At 36.7% G+C, this 25,625-nt stretch overlaps 1 protein-coding gene across 4 annotated transcripts in view; it reads right to left on the minus strand.

The window, feature by feature from the left end:
* The window catches only part of LOC105488004 (kelch like family member 4), a 158,495-nt gene that overhangs the window by 131,956 nt on the left and 914 nt on the right, over positions 1-25,625 (minus strand). The window lies entirely within an intron of this gene.

Genomic DNA, 25,625 nt, shown 5'->3' on the forward strand with positions numbered 1-25,625 from the left:
AGAAAAGTCTAAGTCTAAATTCTCACCTGAGTCAAGGTAAGTCCCTTCCATCTAGGATCCTGTAAAACCAAAAACAATTTATGTACTTCCAAGACACAATAGAGGTATAGGCATTGAATAAATACTCCCCTTGCAAATGGAAGAAATTGGCCAGAACAAAGGGACTACAGGCCCCATGCAAGTCTGAAATCCAGCAGGGAAGTCATTAAACCTTAAAGCTCAAAAACAATCTCCTTTGACTCCCTGTCTCACATCCAGGGAACGTTGATACAAAGGGTGGGCTCCCACATCCTTGAGCAGCTGCACCCCTGTGACTTTGCAGGGTACAGCCCTTAGTCCTGGCTGCTTTCACAGCTGGTGTTGAGTGTCTGTGGCTTTTCCAGGTACATGGTGCAACCTGTTGGTGGATCTACCATTCTGTTGTCTGGAAGACTATGTCCCTCTTCTCACAGATCCACTAGCCAGTGCCCCAGTGGGGACTCTATGTGGGGGCTCCAACCCCACATTTTCCCTTTGCACTGCTCTGACAGAGATTCTCCATGAGGGCTTTCTCCCTGCAGCAGACCTCTGCCTGAACATCCACGTGTTTCCATACGTCCTCTGAAATCTAGGCGGAGGTTACTAAGCCTGAGTTTTTTACTTCTGTGCACCCGCAGGCCCAACACCACTGAAAAGACACCAAGGCTTGGGGCTTACACCCTCTAAAGCAATGGCCTGAGCTGTACATTGGCCCATTTTAGCCATGGATTAAGTCCAGGGCACCAAATTGTCAGGCTACACAAAGCAGCAAGACACTGTGCCCAGCCCATGAAACAATTTTTTCCTCATATGCCTCTGGTTCTTTCATGGGAGGGGCTACTGTAAAGTCATCTGACATGCCTAGAGACATTTTCCCCATTGTCTTGGTGATTAATGTTTGGCTCCTCATTACTTATGTAAATTTTTGCAGCCAGCTTGGATTTCTCCCCAGCAAATAGTTTTGTTTTGTTTTGTTTTGTTTTTTCTATTGCATAGTCAGGCTGCAAATTTTCCAAACTTTTATGCTCTGCTTCCCCTTTAAACGTAAGTTCCAATTTCAGATCATCTTTCTCAAGTTCAAAGTTCCACAGATCTCTAAGGCATGGGTAAAATGCTGCCAGTCTCTTTGCTAAAGCATAACAAGAATCACCTTTACACTGGTTCCCAATACGTTCTTCATCGCATCTGAGACCACCTCAGCCTGGACTTCATCGCTCACATCACTGTCAGCATTTTGGTCAAAACCACTCAACAAGTCTCCAGGAAGTTCCAAACTTTCACACATCTTCCTGTCTTCTTCTGAGCCCTCCAAACTGTTCCAACCTCTGCCTATTATCCAGTTCCAAAGCCACATCCACATTTTTGGGTATCTTTATGACAGTACCTCACTCTGCAGCACAAATTTATTTTGTTAGCCCATTTTTACACTGCTATAAGGAACTACCCGAGACTGGGTAATTTATGAAGAAAAGTGATTTAATTGACTCACAGTTCTGAATAGCTGGGAAGACCTCAAGAAACTTACAATCGTGTCAGAGGGGGAGGCAGGCACGTCTTACATGGCAGCAGCCGAGAGGGCATGTGTAGGAAGCAAAGGGAGGACAGCTCCTTATAAAACCATCAGATCTCATGAAAACGCATTCACTGTCATAAGAATAGCATGGGAAAATCGCCCCCAATATCTAATCACCTCCCACCAGGCCCCTCCCTCAACACTTGGAGATTCCAATTTGAGATGAGATTTTGGTGGGGACACAAAGCCAAACAATATCAGTCTCCTCTGACTGTGTATTTCAAATAGTCTGTCCTCAAGCTAACTATTCATTTTCTGCTTCTTTCTGCTACTAAATAACCCAGACATTCTTCAGTATGCCAATTGCATTTTCAGCTGCATAATTTATGCTTGATTCTTTTTAATTATTTTAATATCTGCTAAATGCATGTGATAGAATTCTGAATTCATTCTTTTTGTTATCTTGAATTTCTTTGAGTTTCATCAACACAGCTATTTTGAATTCTCTGTCTGAAATATCACATGTCTTTCTCCAGGATTTAGTCACTAGTGGTATATTTAGTTCATTTTGTGTTTTCATGTTTTCCTGAATGCCATTGATCCTAGTATATGTTTTTTGGTGTCTGAGCATTTAAGAGTTAGGTATTTATTGTTGTTTTCACTGACTGGGCTTATTTGTAGCCTTCCTTCTTGGAAGTGCTTTCCAGATATTTAAAAGCATGTTAGTGTTATGATCTAAGCTATATCTGCTTTGGTGTGGGACTCCTTAAGCCCTGTAATGTTGTGGTTCTGGAAGACTCATAGAGGTACTGCCTTGATGGTCTTACACTAGATCCAGGAGAATTCTATCACCAGGCAGAGACTCTTGTTGTATTTGCTTACTTTCTCCCAAATATACAGTCTCTTTCTCTATTCTGAGCCACTGAAAGCTTGGTGTGGACATACACAAATACCCTTGTGGCCGCCATCACTATAACTTTACTGGGTCAGACTGGAAGCCAGCACAGCACTGGGTCTCACCCAAGGCCTGCTGTAACTATTTCCTGGTTACTGCCTATGTTCTTTCAAGGACTTGACTTGAAAGACAGCCAAGCCTGTGTCTTCCCCTTCAAGGCAGTGAGGTCCCCCAGGTCCCAGGTGGGTCCAGGAGTGCTGTCTGGTTGACAGGGACTACAGTTGAAACTCTTAGACACCAACTTGGTATTTTACTGTATTGTGGCTGAGCTGGCACTCAAAACACAAGACATAGCTCTTCCCACTGTTCCCTCCCCTTTCCAAAGGCAGAGGAACCTCACCCTGTAGCCACCACTACCCCTGGACACAAGGTATACTGCCAGACTAGCACCAACATTCTCTTAAGGCTCAAGGTCTCTTACGTCAGCTTGTGGTGAGTGCTCCCTGGCTTGTGACTCAAACTTCAAGGCAGTGAGCTCCCCTCTGGCGTAAGGCAGATCCAGAAATGCCATCTAAGAGTCAAGTCCTGAAATCAGGGGCCCCAAGGATCCACATGGTGTTTCACTCTCCCTCCTCTGCTGATGTTGATACCTTAAGTCAAGAAGTCTCAGAGGCATAGCTAGACCATGGAGGTAGTTAGTACCTGAGTATCACTGCTGGCTTATTCAGGGCTGAAGGACTCTTTGCTTAGCAGATGATGAACGCTGGCATGGCTGTGTCCTTTCCTTCAAGGCAGCAGGTTTCCTTCTGGTCCAGGGTGTGTTTAGAAATGCCATCTGGGAGGTAGGGACTGGAATAGGTTCTCATAATTCTGACTGATGCCCTATCCTGCTGTGGTTGAACTGGTGTCCAAGATGCAAGACAAAGTCCTCCCTATTCTTCCCTGTCCTTTCCTCAACTAGAAGAAAGGGTCTCTTTTGGAGCCAGGAGCTCTTCAGCCTTGGGTTTGAAGAGGGGCGATGCCAGCATTCCCTTGGCTGCCCCAGCTCTTGTCTCAGTAGGGCGTATACCTCCCAGTCCACTCTCTCTGATCCTAGTTCTGCCCTAGGATTCACCTATGAGTTGCAGTCCTTACGGCCTAGACTGCCTTTCAAGTTTAGAGACTGAGAGCACTTTGGCCCTTTGTGGCAATGTTTGTGGACCCTAGTTCAGACCATTGGGATTCATGATTCCCCTCTGACTAGGGCTGGTTTAAATGCTTCCTCTGTGGGTGGACATCAGCTGAGTTTGGTCTGGGTTTCCTTTGTACTCTAAAAAAAAAAAAGCAGTGAGTTCAATGCCTTACATTTGCTGTGTTCTCCCTCCCCCAGCACCCAGAGAAGCTCTCTGCACCATGCCACCACTGCTGGGTGTTGGGGAGGGGATGGCATCTGAGATTCACAGCTATTTTTTTCCATCCCTTCAGTGCCTCTTTTGTGTACATGAAGTTAAAAGCAGGTATTGTGAGTGCTTGCTTGATTTTTGGTTCGTATGAAGGTGTTTTTTGTGGGTATATGGTTGTTAACTTGGTGTCCTTTTTGGGGGGGACAATTGATGGACCTTTCCATTCTACCATCTTGCTCTGCCTCCCCTTTTATTTTTCCCAAACTGAATATTAAATATAATAATGTTCTGCTGTACTAGTCCATTCTCACACTGCTTTGAAGATTTTATCTGAAACTAGGTAATTCATAAACAAAAGAGGTTTAATTGACTCACAGATCCAAATGGCTGGGAGGCCTCAGGAGTCTTACAATCATAGTGGAAAGCAAAGGGACAGCAGACACCTTCTTCACAAGGCATCAGGAGAAAGAGAGAGTGCAGGGGAAACTGCCACTTTTAAATCACCAGATCTCCCGATAACTCCCTCACTATCATAAGAACAGTGTGGGAGAAACCACTCCCATAATCCAGTCACCTCCCACTAGGTTGCTCCCTCGACACAAAGGGATTACATTTCCAGATGAGATTTGGATGGGGACATTGAACCAAACAATATCATTCTGCCTCTGGCTCCTTCCAAATCTCATGTCTTTTTCACATTTCAAAACCAGTCATGCCTTCCCAACAGTCCCCCACAGTCTTAACTCATTCCAGCATTAACCCAAAAGTCCAAGTTCAAAGTCTCATCTGAGACAAGGCAAGTCCCTGCCGCCTAAGAGCCCGTAAAATCAAAAGCAAGTTAGTGACTTCCAAGATACAATGGGGCTGCAGTCATTGAGTAAATGTTCCCATTCCAAATGGGAGAAACTGGCCAAAACAAATGGGCCACATGCCCCATGAATGTCCAAAACACAGCTGGGCTGTCATTAGATTTTAAAGCTTCAAAGTAATATTTTTTGACTTTATGTCTAACATCAAGGGCATGGTGATGCAAGGGCTGGGCTCCCAAGACTGCACAGTGCAGCAGGGTCCTGGGCCTCATCCACAGAACAATTTTTTCCCTCCCAGGCCTCCAGGTCTGTGATGAGAGGGGCTGCCACAAATATCTCTGACATGCCCAGATGTCATTGTCCTCATTGTCTTAGCTATTAATATTCAGTTCCTTGTTTCTTTTGTAAATTTCTGTAGCAGGCTTAAATTTCTTCCCAGAAAATGGGTTTCTTTTCTATCACATGGCCAGGCGCAAATTTTCCAACTTTTATGCTCTGCTTCCCTTTTAAACATAAGTTCAAATTTTAAATCATCTCTTTGTGAACACATACAACTGTAAGCTGTCAGGAAAAGCAAGATCACCTCTTGAATGCTTTGCTACTTAGAAAATTATTCTGCCAGATACCCTAAATCATCTCTCTCAAGTTCAAAGTTCCACAGATCTCTAGGGCAAGAGCAAAAAAAAAAAAAAAAAAAAGCTGCTAGTTTATTTGCTAAAGCACAGCAAGCTTGACTTTTGCTCTGGTTCCCAGTAAGTTCTGTGTCTCCATCTGGGACCACCTCAGCCTGGACTTTGTTGCTCACATTACTATCAGCATTTTGGTCAAAATGATTCAACAAGTCTCTAGGAAGTTCCAAACCTTCCCTCATCTTCCTATCTTTACCTGAGACCTCCAAACTGTTCCAAGTTCCGCCTGTTACCAAGTTCCAAAGTCGCTCCCACATTTTCAGGTTATCTTTATAGCAATGTCCCACTACCAGTGCAAATGATCTGTATTAGTCCATTCTAACACTGCTGTAAAGATACTATCGGAGACTGGGCAATTCATAAACAAAAGAGATTTAATTGACTCACAGTTCTGCATGGGTGGGCAGGCCTCAGGAAACTTACAATCATGGTGGAAGGTGAAAGGGAAGCAAGCACCTTCTTCACAAGGTGGCAGGAGAGACAGCGAGAATGCAGAGGAAACTGCCCCTTTTCTTTTCTTTTTTTTTTTTTTTTTTTGAAATAGAGTGTCTCTCTGTCACCCAGGCTGGAGTGCAGTGGCACGATCTCAGCTCACCGCAACCTCCGCCTCCTAGGTTCAAGTGATTCTCCTGCCTCAGTCTCCTGAGTAGCTGGGACTACAGGAATGCACCACCAAGCCCAGCTGATTTTTTGTATTTTTAGTAGAGACGGGGTTTCACCATGTTGGCCAAGATGGTCTCGATCTCTTGATCTCTTGATCCACCCGTCTCCGCCTCCCAAAGTGCTGGGATTACAGGCCTGAGCCACTGGGCCGGGCCAAAACTGCCACTTTTAAACCATCAGATCTCATGAGAACAGCCTCACTATCACGAGAACAGCATGGGGGAAACTGCCGGCATGATCCAATCACCTCCCACCGGGTCCCTCCCTCAACACACGGGGATTACAATTCCAGATGAGCTTTGGGTGGGCACTCAGAGTCAAATCATAGCAGCTGCATAATAATGTGTCAGTCAACAAGGGACTGCATATATGACAGTGGTTCCCTAAGATTATAATGAAGCCGAAAAATTCTTATCATCTAGTGATATCATAGCTGTCATAATGTCATAATGAAACACATTACTCCAATGTTTGTGATGGTGTCGGTGTAAACAAACACTACACTGCCAGTTGTATAACTATATAGCACATAAAATTAATTATATATAATATTTGATAAGGATAATAATGATGTTACTGGTTTATATATATATATATATATATATATACTATATTATACTTTTTGTCATTATTGTAGGGCTTATTCCTTTATTCCTTATTAAAAATAGTTAACTCTAAAGCAGTTTCAGGCAGGGCCTTCAGTAGTTATTCCAGAAGAAGGCATTGTTATCATAAGAGATACAGCTCCATGTGTATGCTTGCCCCAAAGACCTTCCAGTGATACAAGATGTGGAGGTGGAAGACAGTGATATTGATTATACTGATTCTGTGTAGGTCTAGGATTATGTGTGTGTGTGTGTTTTCGTTTTTCAAAAAAATATTGAAAAGTGAAAATAAAAATTTTAAAAACAGAAAAATACTTTAGAATAAGGATATAACAATATTTCTCACAGCTGTAGAATGTGTTTGTGTTTCAAGGTGTGTAATTACAAACAAAAAGTTAAAAATATAAAGTTAAAAAATATATAAAGTAAAATAATATAAGTTAAAAATATTAAGTAAAAAAGTTACAGTAAGCTATAATTAATTATTGAAAACATATTTTAATTAATTTAGTGTAGCCTAGGTGTACAGTGTTTATAATGTCTACAGCAGCACACAGTAATATAGCAGGCCTTCACAGTCACTCACCATTCAATCACTAATCCACCTAGAACAACGTCCAGTCCTGCAAGCTTCATTTATGTCAAGTGCCCTACGCAGATGTACCCTTCTTTTATCTTTGATATCATATTTTCACAGTACTTTTTATGTTTAGACATGCAAATATGTACCATTGTGCTACAACTGCCTACAACGTTCAGTGCAGTAATATCATATACAGGTTTGTAGCTATATAATATACCATACAGCCTACATGTGTAGACTAGCCCATCTTGGTTTGTAAATACACTGTCCTGTTCAGACAAAGACAAAATTGCCTAACAACACATTTCTAAAACTGTATTCCCATTGTTAAGTGATGCGTGACTATAATAAGAAAATGGCTCTTCATAGATGGAGATAAGGGTGAAAGGATTGACTAATCAGTTTATCAGGGAAGAAGTTTACTAAATAGAGTAATGCTGGATGTTAGGATGTGCATTATTTTATTCGCGCATTATTATTTGTCATTAAGTACAGGATTGTTACTTTCCAGCACAACAGATGTTCTCATCAGATGTTGGTATCTCATCAGATGTTGGTAATAGCCATTACCAGAACACTGTCATAATGTGAGTTTTTGATGCAAAAAAATTACATATATATATATATAATAATAATCCTAGAGAAATAGCAAGTTATAAAAAAGTAAGAAAAACAAGTTGTTCAGTATTTCTGAAGCCCAGAATAAATAACTGAGTCAAAAAATCGGATGCATTGAGTAAAAAATAATGAAAAACTTATCAAGAACATTTTTAAGTAGAAAAAATTAAGTTACCTTCCAGATAAGAAGAAGACATTAAAGGAACTTTAGACCCTGGGGAGAAAAACAGGGTATATTTTGTATTTTAAAATAATGATCACAAAAAGGTTGAAGAGAGGAAAAAAAAACCAGTTTTCTGTCCTCTTTACCACCTCTCATAAAGTGCAGCAGATACTACACAATGATGAAAAGCTTCAGGAGTGAAAGATTTTAGAAATACTAGCACGGCAACAGTCTAAAACAAAAATGGCACAAATGTCTTCACCATTTTATATACTGCATATATAATACTGCATATATAATATACAGAATCTAATTTGTATATTTCTGATTTCTTTGGGATTTGCTAATTTCATGAACATTACGAATTACTTTATCTTCTATGCAGTACTTCCTTTTCAAATGTTAATGTGTATTTTAGCCATAAATATTCATAAAATTAAAAAATGATGAAAAGTTTTATATTTTTCTTAACTTAGTATTTGACAAGTCTATGTTCCTGAATTAAATGTGAGAAAATGAAATGGTTTCGACAACAATGTCCAGCAAGTGAAGCAATTCAAATATAAGATTAAGTTCGGCTTTGAGGTCTGTAATATTGTTTCTCTAAATTTCCAAGTTTTCTAACAATAAATTCTTGAAGTTTAAGAGAAGGAAGGTGAAGGATTGAAAATGAAGGATGTGGAGATAAATGAAGCTCATAGTAAAAATTGCACAAATAGTCTACAGTGGCAGAATTTGAGACTTTTCTGTAGATCTTGCCACAGGGTTCCAGGAAGCTACCACAAAATAAAGTTCTTAATAAAAATGTGAGCTCCAATTGGGATTTCCCATGGTGATCGGTAGGAATGGAATTTACTAAACTTCCAAAGAAAGTTTACTAATTTAATTAGATATTCTGAATATAGTAATACATTTCTAAAAATTATTACCACTTTTTCCAAAGATATTTTTGTTACCCTAAATTGTTTTACCTGTGTTAATAAAATTAACACTAAAAAACAAAAATTAGTGGAATAATTGTAATAGCTTTCAAACACAAATACCAGTAATCCTCATAGCTCATACGCAGATATTTAGGCACAATCTTTATAACATAGTCAGTTTCAATGCAACCCTGACATTATGACATAGTCGTCCTTAACATATATAGGCTCAGAATAACATCCCCTTTTGATTCATGTGGACTTCTGTTGCACCCTGGAGACACTTTCTTGAAGTAAACCTACAGCTGAGATGCCTCTCCATGTATCAGTTCTTACTTCTGTTCATCCCATCTTAGGAAAGGAACTAAAATAATGAGGAAAGAAGGAGTTAAGAAAGGGAGAAAGAGGAAAGCTCAGACTTTGGAAAGTAACAGGAGTTTCGATGTTGTCTATGCCTAGCATAAAATGAAGATCTGAAGTGAGACTCTCAACCTTTTTATTCATGCATTAGTATTTGGCATTAAGTACAGGATTGTTGCTTTCCAGCACACCAGATTCACATACAGTTAAATGCGTGCCCTATAAAGCATTTTTTAATGAAATACCAAATAAGTGATTTGAGCTTGCCTTCTTCTCAATTCCTAAAATGCTTGACATTAGTTAGAAGTACCATATCCATATAAAAATTTCCAATATCCCTCTTTTTCGGGCCGTGTGATCTTAGTTTTTATCAAATGAGAAGAATGAGATTATAGCTACTGACATAGATAACTAAAGAAATATGGGGATATTTTTAAAAACTTACGTAAAATTTAAAGGTAATATCTTCATATGTATGTTAGCTAAGTTTCATTTAAGCATTTCATTAGTAAAACAAAATATATTTAGTTAGTTGTACCTTGATAATAGGGCATGGTTTTTGAAAGTGTAGTTTTTTCTAAGAAGTGTGTATGTATATGTGTATCTATATCTATATAACTACCTATCTATATATTTATATAAACTTGTTAAATAGTACTGAAACTTTGAGGTGACTGTCATCGAATCATTGTAATTTCCATTTAAAATTGAAAACATAAAATCAGAACATTAATATAAAAATAAAATAATTTGAAGAAAACATTCTTTAGAATTCAAATTAATATTATAAATAAACATTGTGTTTTATTATATCTTCTTGATTTAGTCAAACAGTCGATGTGTTTTCAAAAAACACATTTCTCCAAGCCAATGATCTCTTAGTTTCCACATATTAACTAAAGCAAAAAGGCAGGGGAAACATCAAGCTATCTTTATATTTATGTTAAATGCACTTCATTATTTTCCAGCATTGTAGATGCAACCTTGGCTATAGCAGTTCTCTTAGTGAGCATTGTTCTTTGTTCTTAGATACACATTTAAAATATATGCAATTATAGACAAATATAAACAATTATTATTCAACAAATCAGTAGCAATTCTGTTTATATTTATTTGTTAATCATAAACTAATGTTTGTGATACAATATGAAAAGTAAATATAGATATTTAAGCTGTTTTTCAAAAACTTATAAATTAAATTTTAAAATTATATACCAATGAAACTACTTAAGAATGATTTAATCAACCACCTATACAGTTCTTTCTTAAATTAATCTTAGGAGAGCTATTATATTTTTTCTTCAAAATGAAAATATAATGACATACTATATATTAAGTTTGCACAGAATATCCCCCCACTTGCACTTTCTTCACATTTTTTCAGATTTGTATTTTCACTAAATGACTAATATTCTCATAGCCCTGTAAACTTTTATGCTATACTAGAATGACAAAAGAAAATTATTTTATACAAGGGAAAATATCTATTATTTGAGCCTCAGTGGCAGCAGTATCAGCTATTTCATAATTTTTTTATGTTTTGGCAAGTATTCTCTTCTCTTTTAATGACCTCAAATTTAGTGGAACAAGTAAATTGTATTCATTTATTTTTGCAAGCTACTTTTAATACAAAAGTAAAAAATATATGATAGCCACACCCTTACTAGCGTATAGCTGTCAAGGTAAGACTAACTAAATTATCTAGAGGGACGACAAAGGGAATTTCAAGAATCTTACATCATTTCTGACAATTTGGCTTAAAGAAGAGAAAAACTGCAAGGTAACTTTAAAAGTCATCATAGAAATTTTTACATATTTCTATTTATCATCAGGTTTATACTGCTGAAGGGAGAGTAAGAGAATAGGGCCGAATTTGTTTTAGAGTAATTGTTGGCTAGGTTTCAGAGAACTTGTCAGTAGTATTCAAATTAACTCCTTATTTCTTGAACAAAGTTGCAAAATTGATCTACTTCAAAATGGTAACAGTTTAAATGGGAATTCATTTGATTCTCGATTACTCAAATGTATTAGTTCGTTCTTGCATTGCTATAAAGAAGTATCTGAGACCGAGAAATTTATAAAGAGACGTTTAATTGGCTCATGGTTCTGCAGGATGTACGAGAGGCATAATGCTGGCATCTGCTTAGCTTCTAGGAGGCCTCAAAAAACTTAACAATCATGGCAGGTGAAGGAGTAGGCACTGCACATGGTTGGAGAAGGAGTAAAAGAGAAGGGGAGGCACTACACACTTTTATCAACCAGAGCTCACTATCATAAGAACAGCACCAAAAGGATGGTACTAAACTATTCATAAGAAACTACCCCCATGATCCAATCACTTCCCACCATGCCGCACTCCCAGCATTGGAGATTACAATTTGACATGAGATTTGGGCAGAAACACAGATCGAAATCATATCACAAAACAACTAATAAATGGAAGCTGAAAGACCAGATGAATCCCCAACCAGAGACCCTGTTGCCTTGTTGTTGAACTGAGAGTATAGAAAAGTTCCCAGGTGCTAATAGATAATTTACAGAGTATAATAGTTGCTCCTGAGTTGGCGGAATATTTTAGATATTTTCTGCGAAGAGTGGAACAAGATGATTTAACTATTTTTAGGATACTAAGGTTTGTAAAATGTCCTAATTTGATACGGTAGTTATAGGATTTAAAGTGTCACAATTATTTCACATATTTAACTCCAAATAATTTTGTGATCAGTCTAATCTAAGCACTTTCTAATATCTTCAGCTATCATGATGATTGAACGTTCATAATTTTATCAGGAGGAAGGAGTAAAATATGCTGCTGTGAGAAGCCAGGCATTAGGAAATTTGGCTTATAGTCCCAGTTTTGCCACTAATTAGGTGTGGTCATTCTTTATAAGTCCCTTCTACTACTAAAATGCTAATATATCTGTAAATATGCAATTATTATAAGGTCAATTCAATGGAAGTAGAAAGGATGAAAAAAATTCAGAGCAAATATTTTCTTCATCCTCAGATATGCACTAGTTGTGAAATTATAGCATATGTACTTGTTCTAATCATTTATAGCAAGTTCAAGTGTATCTACAATACTTAATGTAGAAATAAAAGGAAATCTTGATCAGGTGCAAGAAGTATACAAATTGCTACCAAACTTTCTTCTCCACTTTATTAAGATCAGACAAGTGCTTCTGAACGGTGATTATTTAACATATTAAATCTCTTAATCAGATTCATAATTTGTAAAGAAGGGCTTAATTTTTCATCCCATTTTCCACCTTCTATTCTTGCATTAAACTTTCTACGTTTGCATTTCAAGAGGTCTTGAATCATTAACCCTACTTCCATCTTAGTTATCCTGAATAGCTTCTATACTGTTAAACACCAGGTGATTCATGCCAAGTTGCTGTTTTGTAATTACTCTTAAAGCTTTTATGAGTGGTTGTATTTTTTTATTCCAACTTTATTATGAAATCCTTCAGGGAAGGACCTCCATTTCTATTTCTTTGCCATCCTTGCACACAACATGTAGGAGGGGTGGAAGGTTAAATTAATGCTGTTGACTCTATTGTTTTAAGTATCCACCTGGTCAACATGTGGGAACTTGTAAGTCACAGATTCAAGTCTTAGATTTCTTTCTTTCACGTTTACCATTATCAGTATATCAAGTGTTGGGTTTCTGTAAGAATCCTGATAAACTGGGCTGTCAGGAGTTAATAAAGTGTTTTTTGTTTGTTTGTTTGTTTGTTTGTTTTTTAAGTTTGGTTCCTGAGTCAATATTACCTGAGAAGTTTGTTAAACATTCAAATTCCTATGTTCTACCCCCAAACCAATAAGTCAAATTCTTTGGTAATGGATAGTGAATAATTACATTTTTAATGAGCTCCCTACATAATTATTGGGCATAGTGAAGTCCAAGATCTTATTTAGCAATGTCAGGAAAGAGAATTGTCCCAGGAGTAGCTACATTTACTAGGGTCTCTGAAAATGAGCTGTCCCCATCATTCTACTCTGTTATAACCTTTATAACTTTATACATTTAACAGACATGCTTTCTTTTATTCCTGCTGAGTTTCTAACCTTGGTTTTCCGTTCTTTTTTGTGTCACCTTTATCAGAGATTCCTATTTCCGGCTTTCTGGTCTTGACTAGATAAACTGACCATCACTCCTAATTGAAACTCCCTTTACTTAATAATCTGGTTTCAATGTTCTTTATCCTTGGACTATACCCTGATTTTTGTTAAATCATTCATTGTGGCTCTACAGGAAACTCTTGAATTCCTTTCCCTCATAGAAGGTTTTTACTTAGAAATATTGGGAGTGAAAATAAGCAAGCTCATTACTAACAATGAGAAAACTGAGTAGGTTTTAAGATCTAAGCTACGTGTTTGTTTTAAGGAGATGAATTTTCATCACACTGTGCTGGCTACTATAATTATTTGCTTATAGTACTTGTTGAAATTTGTAATATAGTATCCTAGTTGCCCAATTAACATGGAACATGAAGTGCCTCTGGATTAAGGCATTTAAATTATATTGACCTAAATGTTTTATAATTGGATATTACATCCTCAAAGAAAATGAATTTCTTTATTGTCTTATCAAGGTACATTTTACTTTTTACATTTGGCATAGTCTTTTTCCAAAAAAGGATATTAAAAAGTATGGTTTTATGTCTCCAAATCTTCTCTGAGATTATCTGCTATGTCCAGCCATTTTTTGGAAAACACAATAATGCAGTATCATGACTGTTCTGGGAAACAAACATTTTCTTTCTGAAGCATATGCAGTCTATACTGTAGGGCTCACATATAGAGAATGTAATGGTAAAAGATCAAGATTAAAGACGCTATACTCTCCTAGGGAACTACAGAAAAGTAGTTTCTGATTGTTCTCATGACTAGGTTTTTGTCAAAAGGAATACTTTTCTCTTCCAGTTAAGGTGTAATATTAATCATTATATTAATTGTACTCAATTTGAGCATACTAAAACTTTTCTGTATTACTTAGTCACTAATTGTAACTCTTCTTTTTCACCATTTTGACTTTAAACCTTTACACTAGAACATTGAATGATGCACATAGTACCATTATAGCCCTGGAGTATTTTGAGTTGGATTATGAATTAACATTTACTGGTGAGTTTCATAATTTCCTGTTTTTGTTATAGTAATTATCATCTTTTCATTTTTAGTTGCAGTACTCTCTTAAGAATTTCGTGTAAGGCCAGTCTAATGGTCATAAATTCCCTTGGCTTTTGTTTGTTTAGGAAGGTGTTTACTGTTTCTTCATTTGAAAAGGATAGCTTTGCTGAATATGAGATTAGTGGAAGAGAGTGTTTGGTTTTTTTTCCTTTTATCACTTTGATTATATAATTGCATTTTCTCCCGACGTGAAAAGTTTCTACTGAGAATCTGCTGAAAGTCCAATGAGTATTCCCTTAAATGTGATTTGGTTCTTACCTTTTGTAGCTTTTAGAATTCTCTCTCTGTCTTTGATTTTTGACAGATTGTTTATAGTCTGACTCAGAAGCGATATATTTGGGTTGAACATAATTGGAAACATTTGAGCTTCCTGAATCTGGATGATCGTGATAAGATGTCATACTTGGAAAGTGTTTAGCTACTTCGTTAAACAGGTTTTCTGTGACTTTCTCCATCGCTTCTCCCTGGAACACTCCTTTTTTTTTTTTTTGAGTCTCGCTCTGTCACCAGGCTGGAGTGCAGTGGCGCAATCTTGGCTCACTGCAACCTCTGCCTCCTGGATTCAAACGACTCCCCTGCCTCAGCCTCCTGAGTTGCTGGAACTACAGGCATGCACCACCACAGCGAGCTAATTTTTGTACTATTAGTAGAGACGGGGTTTCGCCATGTTGGCCAGGATGGTCTCAATCTCTTGACCTCGTGATCCCCCTGCCTCAGTCTCCCAAAGTGCTGGGATTACAGGTGTGAGCCATGGCGCCCAGCCTAGAACACTCTTAAACTGTGAGTTTCTTTATTTAATGGTGTCTCATAAGTCCTGTAGGCTTTATTCATTCTCTTTTACTATTTTTTTTCCTCTGAGTTATTTCAAAAGCTTGCCTTTGAGTTCAGAAATTCTTCTGCTTAATCTAGTCTATTATTAAGTTTACAATTGTGTTTTTATCTCATTATGAAATTCTTCGGCTCCAAAATTTCTGCTTCTTTTTCATTATATCTATCTCTTTGTTGAATTTCTCACTTAGATCACAAATTGTTTCTCTAATTTTTCTGAATCGTTTGTTTGAATTTTTTTGGTATCATGTTGAGTTTCCTTATAATCATTATTTTAAATTCTTTTTCAGGTATTTTGTAAATATTCTTTCTACATTCCCTACTCTTTCTAGGCTTTGGATGCCCAGGTCTTAGTTTTACCGTCAGGCATAGGCTCCTGGCAGCCAAGGTTGTGATGCTACAGAATTTCATTCTCCAGTAATCTGCTACTGGAAACTTATTATGTTTCTTTGTATGTATTATGTTTCCTTGCTTTTTCACGTTTCTTGTGTGCTTAGGTTGGTATCTGTGCATCTAGTAGAACAATTGTTTTTTTTCCCAATTTTGTGAGTAGCTTTCCCAGAGAAAGTCTTTCTTTCCTACGGATGAATCCTAGAATGCTACTTTTATATGGCACGTGTATCAGTGGTCTAGGCTTGGAGCTCTGGGATGGCATTGTCACCGTTTTGCTGGGAAGTAAACACCAGGCTGGTTGTCATGCTGGATGTGTGTGGGTGGAAAGCTCTCCAGGGGGTTGGAACAGCCATTAAACTGGCCATGAGGCTGGGCATGGGCACACACATATATGTGCGGGTGTGGGAAGCTGGCATGTTGTTCAGAAGATTCTCTGCTGTGCAGGTCCAACTGTTTCCTAGGGAGGAAAGGGTCACGTGGCTTTGGATGTCTAGGTCTTCGTTTTAACATCAGGCCCAGGCTCTTGGCAGCCAGGGTTGTGGTGTTGCAGGCACCCATGTGAATGTGATAGAATGATGATGAGGCCTCAGGGACAACAAGTATAAGTGGCTATTGGCCTCCAATGCAGGACACACTGTAATAGTGAGTCCAGTTTCAAGATGGTGCTATGATGCAACAGCTTAGGATACAGGGTTGCAGAAGTATATTTTTAAGAATGTTCTCAAAAGCTTGGAATCTTTGATAGTAGATTAGGTAATACATGTCAAGATGACAATTAGTGTAAATATAGAAGTGAGGTGTTTCTAACTGGCTGGGAAAACTTCCTTGCAAAAATCTCATTCACTAAAAATTGCAGATTATTTTCATCTGTTGCTCAGGAATTTAAACGATACATTTTCCATTGTTTTCATTATTTCATTTCATAGTTTGATAGTTTTCACTGATTCCTCATTGTCTACAACAGTACTTCTTAAATTTTCTTGTAAAATGGAACTTTTTGAGAACTTGAGGAAAGTGAATGGAACCTCTCCCTCAAAATATTCACACGCACAATATATTTTAGAGATTTCTTGAGGATTCATAAGCTCTGACTTCTAAGAAAATGTTCAGAGTCCCTATCTTGTCTTTTAAGAGCCTCCATAATATAGCTCTGACTTTCTTCTTCAGTCTCCTCATTTTGTACTCTTCTCCAATATGTTTTTCATTTTGACAAAACTGAAATCTTCCATTGGAGTATATATTAAACTTCTCTGCTTCATCACGTTTCTCCCTAGAAAGGCAATAGAAAGGTTTTTGCTTCTTCCTATAATTAATTCTTTCCCATAGCTGCGTTAAAATGTGTCCATTCATCAAGCTTAATCTCAAGTTACGTCACCTCCATGAAGCATTCCAAGATTGTTCTGGCCAGAAAGATGTTCTTTTCTTTGAATGCCTATGGAGCTCAATGACTAAGCAATTTAAAGTATTCTTATAATGCACTTCTTTTTCACAGTCATGAAACCTTTCAACTGAATACACTTTCTCTCTCCAACTATGCCATAAGCCTCTAGTGAAAATTAGCACAGAATATTTACCTTTGTACTCATTTGTGTGAGTAGGAAACCGTAATGCACATAAATGAGGGCTCAATAAATAATTCTTGAATGGTGGAAACATCTTAAACAACTGAATTTTGGCATGTTGCAACATACTTCAGACTCAATTAAGTAGCTGTGTTGCTTACAATTTTATGCGACAGTTGGTTGTTACTCATGCATTGTTTTCAGTTTTGTTACAGGTACTGTAATCAACATTAACCAGAAAAGGACACCTAAGTCTCACTGTGCTGATAGCAGTCTAGTTTTACAGGAAAAGGGTAGACAAGAAATGTAATAGATAGCTTCCCTTTAGTGAGCTACCCAGGGCTTGATGAAGAACAAATTGCTTATGTCATAGAAGTGCCAAGAAAATTGCAAGGTATTTAGTATGGCTACTGATGAAGAAAGAGCAATAGACAATGTGGGGAGGAGGGCAAGACACACATTTTGTACAGTAATATTTGAAAGCATGCAAGGGATGATTCATTGTGACTAATAGTGATAGGCTAAGAAAAGTTAACCGGAAGTTACAAAGGACTATGAATTCACTGCTGATGGTTTCAATAAATATGACAATTGATATGTGGTCTCGTTCAGTACAAATGATAGTATTAGTATAATATATATGTAGTGATTTAGCAAATACATACTTTATAATTTAATTATATTTTATTAAGTATATGTTAAATTATTAAAATATATTAAATTTATTAATTAAATTTAATTAAATTTAATACATAATTTATAAGTTACCAGAGTAAACCTTTATGTAATGGTTAACGTTCAAAGTTTCAATGATGCTCATTTAATCCTAAAACTGGAAACTATTTGATTTAGGTTTTCTCACTTCTAGTCACCTTTTCTTAGATAGTTATTTTTAGTCTACTTGTAAAATCTTATTTCTCAAACAAACACCATAGCTGAAAATTTTCCATTCTTCGTGGTGAAATGATTATCTAAATGGAATAGAAACACCATAAGTAAGATATACTGAATGACTACATTTTTCTTTTAGCATAGGAAGATGATAAAAATTTTTATATAATAAAGACTGTCTTGTATCTGTCATTGTTTTCCTTTTGAGAGATAAACCATGGCAACGTAAATATTATTTTAAAGTAGCAGGCCATATTTTTATTTGAAAATACAAATACATATATACCACTTCATTAGTGTCTGTGGAATCCTCAGTAATTAAAAAATAAGTTTTTCTGGCCGGGCGCGGTGGCTCACGCCTGTAATCCCAGCACTTTGGGAGGCCGAGACGGGCGGATCACGAGGTCAGGAGATCGAGACCATCCTGGCTAACACGGTGAAACCCCGTCTCTACTAAAAAATACAAAAAACTAGCCGGGCGAGGTGGTGGGCGCCTATAGTCCCAGCTACTCGGGAGGCTGAGGCAGGAGAATGGCGTGAACCCGGGAGGCGGAGCTTGCAGTTAGCTGAGATCCGGCCACCGCACTCCAGCCTGGGTGACAGAGCGAGACTCCGTCTCAAAAAAAAAAAAATAAATAAATAAATAAATAAATAAGTTTTTCTGTTATACCCAACTGTGATTTTATTAGTTGCTACATCCTTAAATTTGATTTACACTGAATGACAGTCACAATTAATATCATGTTAATCAGATTTGATACTGCATGTAGTCACTAGATGTTATCAGAACTTTAGCTAACTTCCATAGGATTGCCTTTAGGATATTATCTTGTCTCTAATGTGTAGGACTTATGCATTAGAGGCGGTAACAGTCCATTGATTTTGGCTCAGTATTACATTAACTAGTTGCCAACGAACACAAGCAAAACAAATGACAACCAATACCCAGTTTTCCCAATTGGATGGTCTTATATTGCTGACTTAGGAAATCGATTCACTCAGATAACCCTTGCTAAAATATTGCACTTTTTAAAAAGAAAACCTTTGATAGTTTAATCGTCGAATAGAGTCCCCACATATACTGCACTCAATTTATTTTACTATTAAAATTTTGCTGGTATGGTAAATATGTTACAATTAAGTAACCAATATTCATACATTATTATTAACTAACGTCCATTTTTATTCAATTTCCTCAGTTGCCACCAAAGGTCCCTTTTCTGTTACACATCACATTTATATTTCATGTCTCCTTTGGCTCTTCTTGACTTTGACAGGTTCTCAGATTTTCTTTTTTGATAATACTGACAGTTTCAAGAGTATAGACCAGGTATTTTGTAGAATGTCCCCCTATGTAAATTTCTCTGATGTTTTTCTCATGATTAGATTGGAATGATGGGGATGGAGGAGGAAGATAGCAAAGGCAAAATATTATTGTCATTACATCACACTAAGTGTACACACTGTCAACATGATCGAACAATATTTTAATGTTTAAAATGTTTAACTGACAGTTAATAATTGTGCTTATTTATGGGGTACAATACAATGTTTTGATCTATGTATACATTAAAAATATTCAATAACCTAATTATCATATCTGTCACCTCACCAATTTATTTTTATTTTTTGGTGAGAATGTCTAAAATTTTAGCAATTTTGACCACTTTTGATGTTAAACTTGCATATCTGGCTAAGTTCATATTTGTCAGGCTTCTCCACCAACCATGTAAATTTCCACTTTCCTGCCCTTCTTTCATACCGTACTCACCCTTTGGAAAGAAGTCATTATGTGCAGCTTACACTTAAGGCTCAGTATTCTGCTCGACCTCTTTGAGGGCAGAGTGCTGGCATAAATTATTTGAAATTCTTCTGCACAAAAAAAATTGTCTTTATTCTTTTATTTATGTATTTATATTTATATATTGTTTTTTTGAGATGGAGTCTCACTCTGTCACCCAGGCTCACTGCAACCTCTGCCTCCCGCATTCAAGCAATTCTCCTGCCTCAGCCTCCCGAGTAGCTGGGATTACAGGTGCCTGCCACCACGCCCAGCTAATTTTTGTATTTTCAGTACAGACGGGGTTTCACTATATTGGCTAGGCTGGTCTCGAACTCCTGACCTCAAGTGATCCGCCCGCCTCGGCCTCCCAAAGTGCTGGGATTACAGGCATGAGCCACCATGGCCGGCCTTCTCATTTACTCAATCATTTATTTATATCAGTATGGACTCACGGGTGTTTATCTTATCTTATGATTTGCAATCCAATAGTACTTCATTTTGCTATTTAAATTATTCCAGCTTTGGCTATTGGGAGCTTTTTTCATTAATTCCTGTGTCCCTTTGACACACCTGCATCATTTTTTTGAATACTTATTTTCTGGCACTACAAGATGTTTCAGGTTCATCTTTCAGAATGTTGATTTTGACTCGATTTTTTTAACTGAGGATCCAGTGTTCCCCAGTGCTCCTCCTTGATTTCAGTTTTTCCTTCTCCTTTAAATAAAATAATTTCACACTGGTATGAATACATACCTATACATATATGTGTACATATATGTATAAAACACTGCAATTATTTTCACTAATAAAGTCATATGACTTATAATGTCTTAAGGCATCAACAGGATCAGCATTAGGGACCAGAGTCAGAAAGAAGACATACAAGTTTCCAGAAAAGTCTTTAAAGTACAAAGTGACTGAACATTTGTGCAATTTGCAACACGTCAATATAATTAATATGCTGCTCTTGACATCACTAATTAATATGCTGCTCTTGACACCACTTGCTATATAGTACAATGCATTTTGAAGCCTTTATTTCTGTTTCCAAATGCAAAAATTAAATGATGTCTTTCACATACCAGAAATAACAACTATGTTTAATCCTAAAAGCATACGTCTCCAAAGTATCACCAAGTTCCTTAAATGGCAGTCCCCAAATTTTCAAATATTAAATATATTTTAATGAATGTTAACTTAATTACATATGTGATACCATACTGTCAGGAACGAGACATGAGGACCACGGTACCTCACCCTCAGGACTGAGGCGATGAGTAGCAAGGATTTGAAATCAACCAGCAAAGGTTTCATCTCTAAATATGTTAGGAATCTTTGCAATAAATTTAAATTTTTTGTCGTAATGTTCTAAATGTAGTAAAGCAATTGAATAACTTATGTAATTTTGTGTGGTGTGTTTTAAACCATAGGCGAAAAGATTTAACCTTAACCTTTCTGTAAATAACAATATAATTGTAGTTCATTTCTCATTCTTTCATTTGACATACAAGTCTCTACCGAATAATGCAGTGTAAAGTTAAGTGAAGCAGGTCTAATTCTGAACTTCAGAAAATTACACTATTTTCACCTTGTAAGAAGATAGGCCACAACAACATTAACAGATATAATACCTGGAGAAATACCAATTGTAGATGTCAGCAACAGTTTCACATTCAAAGTCTTCCCTTGGGGGCCGGAGAAAATAAACGTAAAGTACTCCACGCTTGGCGCACAGTGAGCGTCAACAAAAGGTACTTCTTATTTTTAATGTTGTATTAGTATTGCTTTGTTATTGTTACCTTTCCAAAGTCATTTCCTACCACTCTCTCTGTTGAGCACGCTTCTCCAGATGCACTATCAACCACACTCCCATCTCAGGCCCCGTGAAATTGATTTCTCCCTGGAAAGCACTCCCTGCAGATACCCACATATCTCATTTTCTGCTTTATCGGAAATAATTTTACAACAAGTTTCACTGTTTTAGACTTAGAATTTCTCTTATGCATGAATATTTCCCTAGCAGATATCAAAACAGATGGGTTTGTGTTAAGGATGAAGACCCACAATACATTTGACCCTATCTGAATCGTTTTGTTAAAAAAGGCAAATACACTGTCATGTGTCTATTTTCATAAAGGGGAGAGGTCTCTGTACGAGGCACGTGCCACGCTGCCTGAATAGCCATATCCCCAGAGGGCAAAAGAGCAACATGGTTACAGGATGGCTGGAAAGTCACCTCTGGGGCCATGGACCATGCATGTGATCCTAAAATCACTATAATGAATAACAGGGCGGGACACAATTTTTAGTTCACCGGTTGAGGAATATTTTGAACATTAATCAATGGACTCTGTGGGTACATGTGGCATTGATTTATATAGAAAACCATATATGGTGGTTAAGTACTCCCTTGGCACAGGAGAAGTAACCTCTCATTTGCTTCAAATTCTTGAGTCAGACATTCTGTCTTTTCTCACTTCATTTAAATATCTACTCAAATACTACCTCATCCAAAAAGCCTTCTCTATCTGAAGGAGTGCCCTCTACTTCACTCTATTCTTTCTAATTAATTTTTGTCATATTATATATAATCTCCTAAATACTATAATTTGGTTTATTTTTATTGCCTCTCTCTTCCCATTAGAATGTGTATTCAATGATTCAATGAAAACAGATTCTCTGTTTTGATCCTGTTTTATCCCTAACATCTAGAAGAGTGCCTGGAGCACAACGAATGCTCAATCTTTGTGGAATAAATTATTAATAAATTCTAAGTCTTATTCATCCAATCCTACTTTCTCTTGGATAGCAACATATACAATAACATCTGCTCATTTTTTCTAGGCAAACCTCACTTGAAACTTGGAAAGGGCTCTAGTAAAGAAAGAATGGAGTCTTTACTGGCAGTGCACAGATGACAAAAATATTTAAAGTCACGTATCAGTACAGTTGGTAGGTTGTGCAAAAGCCTGAAACCCCAACAGGTAAAATAAGGGCATGGTCCCAATTCCTGACAATTCCTTAGAATTAAACAGCTCTGTAAATGTCCAATTTTGTACTGGGGCATGTTCTTGGCCCATAATGGTTCATTTGCATTTTATGCAATGTCTTCGAACACAAGAGGAAATCAGACATCTCTCTTTCAGCAAATGCAGTAAGCATGATTTTTCATGTTAACACTGTGACATCTGTCTGTATACTTATGCAATGATGCTTATGAGCAATTGCAAATACCTATATATATGATTTCATAATTAAATATTCTGTCACACAGGAAGCCTAATCATAATACAGTGTTAAAATATGTGCTCTTTTTGTTGGAATGCTATGGTTGAAATAAGGAAAAGACACTTGAGCAAGGTAGTTATGGGGAATCAAAGATGCAGAGTTAGTGGATAACTAGGACAAAAGTAAAATGATAATTGAGCACAGGTCTCTGATGACCAGCATGCTGGTATATGAATACTGACAGTGTGGAATCACAATACAGAGCTGTTCCTAAATGCTCTATGTACTTATAATTCAATTGCATATGAATATATTTGGATTTTAATTTTCCAAACCAACATGTTAACATAACTTTAAGAATGTTGGCTTTAATATCCTTTCCAGGACGAACTGTGATTTATTCTGTTGTATTGCATGTTTGCAATTTAGTCCATTCTCTATTTATTCCCTATAATATTTGTAGAAATCAGGGTGGCTTAAAGAGCCTTACTTTGCTCTGAGCGTCATAGCTCATCTTGTACTAGTATGATAATTCTGCACACTCACTACTGTTTTCTTTTTTAAAAAACCACTGGAGTTATATTGAGCGGATGTCAGCCTGCTGCCAACTTGTTAGGATCTTTTCTTCCTGCCCCCCAACATTGCTGAAGAAGAGAGGCACTGGACAAGCAAGGTACCAGGAAGCTCCTTCTCAAATGATGTTGCATCAAGACAGGAAGATTTAGAATGGGTAAGGAGAAGGTAATAAACCATTGTATTTCAATTAATAAGATCCTCACTTTAGCCCCCTCCTGCCTAAGATATCCTTGGCACACCTCTAAAACCATTTCCTGTATGTATGTTAAGAAAATGTTAGCTCTCCAATGAAACCATAGAATAATTAACAAGGCATCTCTTTAGAAAATAAAAAATGTAAGGAATGAAATCAAAGGATAAATGCACTTTTTAAAACTGTCACTTGATGACGCTTTAAATTTGACATTTTATCTAACACTTTTTCTAACATGTATTTTATTGTAAATATTCTCATACTAGAAAATTAATTCATGTATTCTCAAATAATTTTGTTCCAAGGTCACAGTTGGTAATTTAAATTTCTCTACCACAGAGTTAAATTCATTTATTAATCTCCAAATGTAGCAGTTTTAAAAAATTGTTCTTGGTGAGGAGAACAAATTTGAAAGCCTGCTGCATTTAAAATTATGGACTCTATATTACTCTGAGAGTCTTATTTGCTGTACCAAATGCAACCTGCAATCCCTACAGTTACATAGCATTTCCACGGACAAGCACAAAATACTTAGGAAAATTTCACACATACGTGCCTTATTTCCTGAGAAGTTTATATGGCAGACCATCTAACATTATTATTAATGTCATTTCACAAAGTCTTCTGCATGTTTATATTTCAACAAGACTGAGTTCCAATAAAGGCATCATTTTGCTGTAATGTTGTTAGGCTGCCGCTTCTTTTGATATTCTGCTTTGAATTTATGAAAGCAAGAAACTGTGAGGTTGTTATTTTGGAAAACTTATATTAAGAAGTGAATCTGCCAGTCCTTCTTCTCTATTTTTATGTAGAAACATAGTATGCCAAATATACAGGTTTCCAAATAAATTAGCTTGTTGAACTACTATATGATCTAAAATGCATAAAAACACTTCTTTTTCTATGGCATTACTAAAAATTAATTACATTGCCAATATTATCAACTGTGTCTAAAACAAGTTGGGACTATAAAAATGTCTGATAGTGAAAAAGCATAAAACAAAGAGATAAGGATACACTAGGTTAAGTTATAATTGACAGTATTAGAGAACAGAACGTAATTTTCCTGCACTCAAACAATACCGGTGGGCATAAAAGTAAAGACAAAATCAAATGTTTTCGGAACTATACCCAAACTACACTATATAGTCACTGTTTATTCAATTTTCATTTTATGTAAAAGCTGAAATGCTCCATTTCCCGCTTTAAGATCACATTGCTGTAAGTAGCATCTTATTACCTGCTTTATGCAGAATATTTTCATGCTTGCGAAAACTAGCTATGAAAGTAATAAAACTTGAAATGAGTCTCCGAACGCCAGATATTCCATATCGTCACATAAAGATAACACACTTTTAAGACTCAATATAGCAACTATGTACTAAGGAAACAGATAAGGATGTGCTGATCAGTCACAGCTTTTATTTTGTCAAAGTTGGCCTAACTCAATGTCAGAAAGAGTTTCTGTGATTCATAACACTTGTACAAAGAATTGCATTTAAACATCTGAGCCACGGAGTGTATTTATAGAACATTCGTAATTACAATAAACACTTCTTAGAATTGAAACAGAATTCTTAATGAAAATAGAAGTAAACTCATAACCCACACCCCAAATTTCCAGTAATTATCAAGACGTATTCGTTATTGCTGTTTTCTTTTATAAACTTAGAGGAAACGGTTTCTGAGAGACCCTGATTGGCTGAATACAAACTCAGAGATTATTATAACACTTTCTATTTAAACCCTAAACA

The sequence above is a fragment of the Macaca nemestrina genome, chromosome X (assembly GCF_043159975.1).
Source record: "Macaca nemestrina isolate mMacNem1 chromosome X, mMacNem.hap1, whole genome shotgun sequence".
In the NCBI taxonomy this organism is placed as follows: Eukaryota; Metazoa; Chordata; class Mammalia; order Primates; family Cercopithecidae; genus Macaca; species Macaca nemestrina.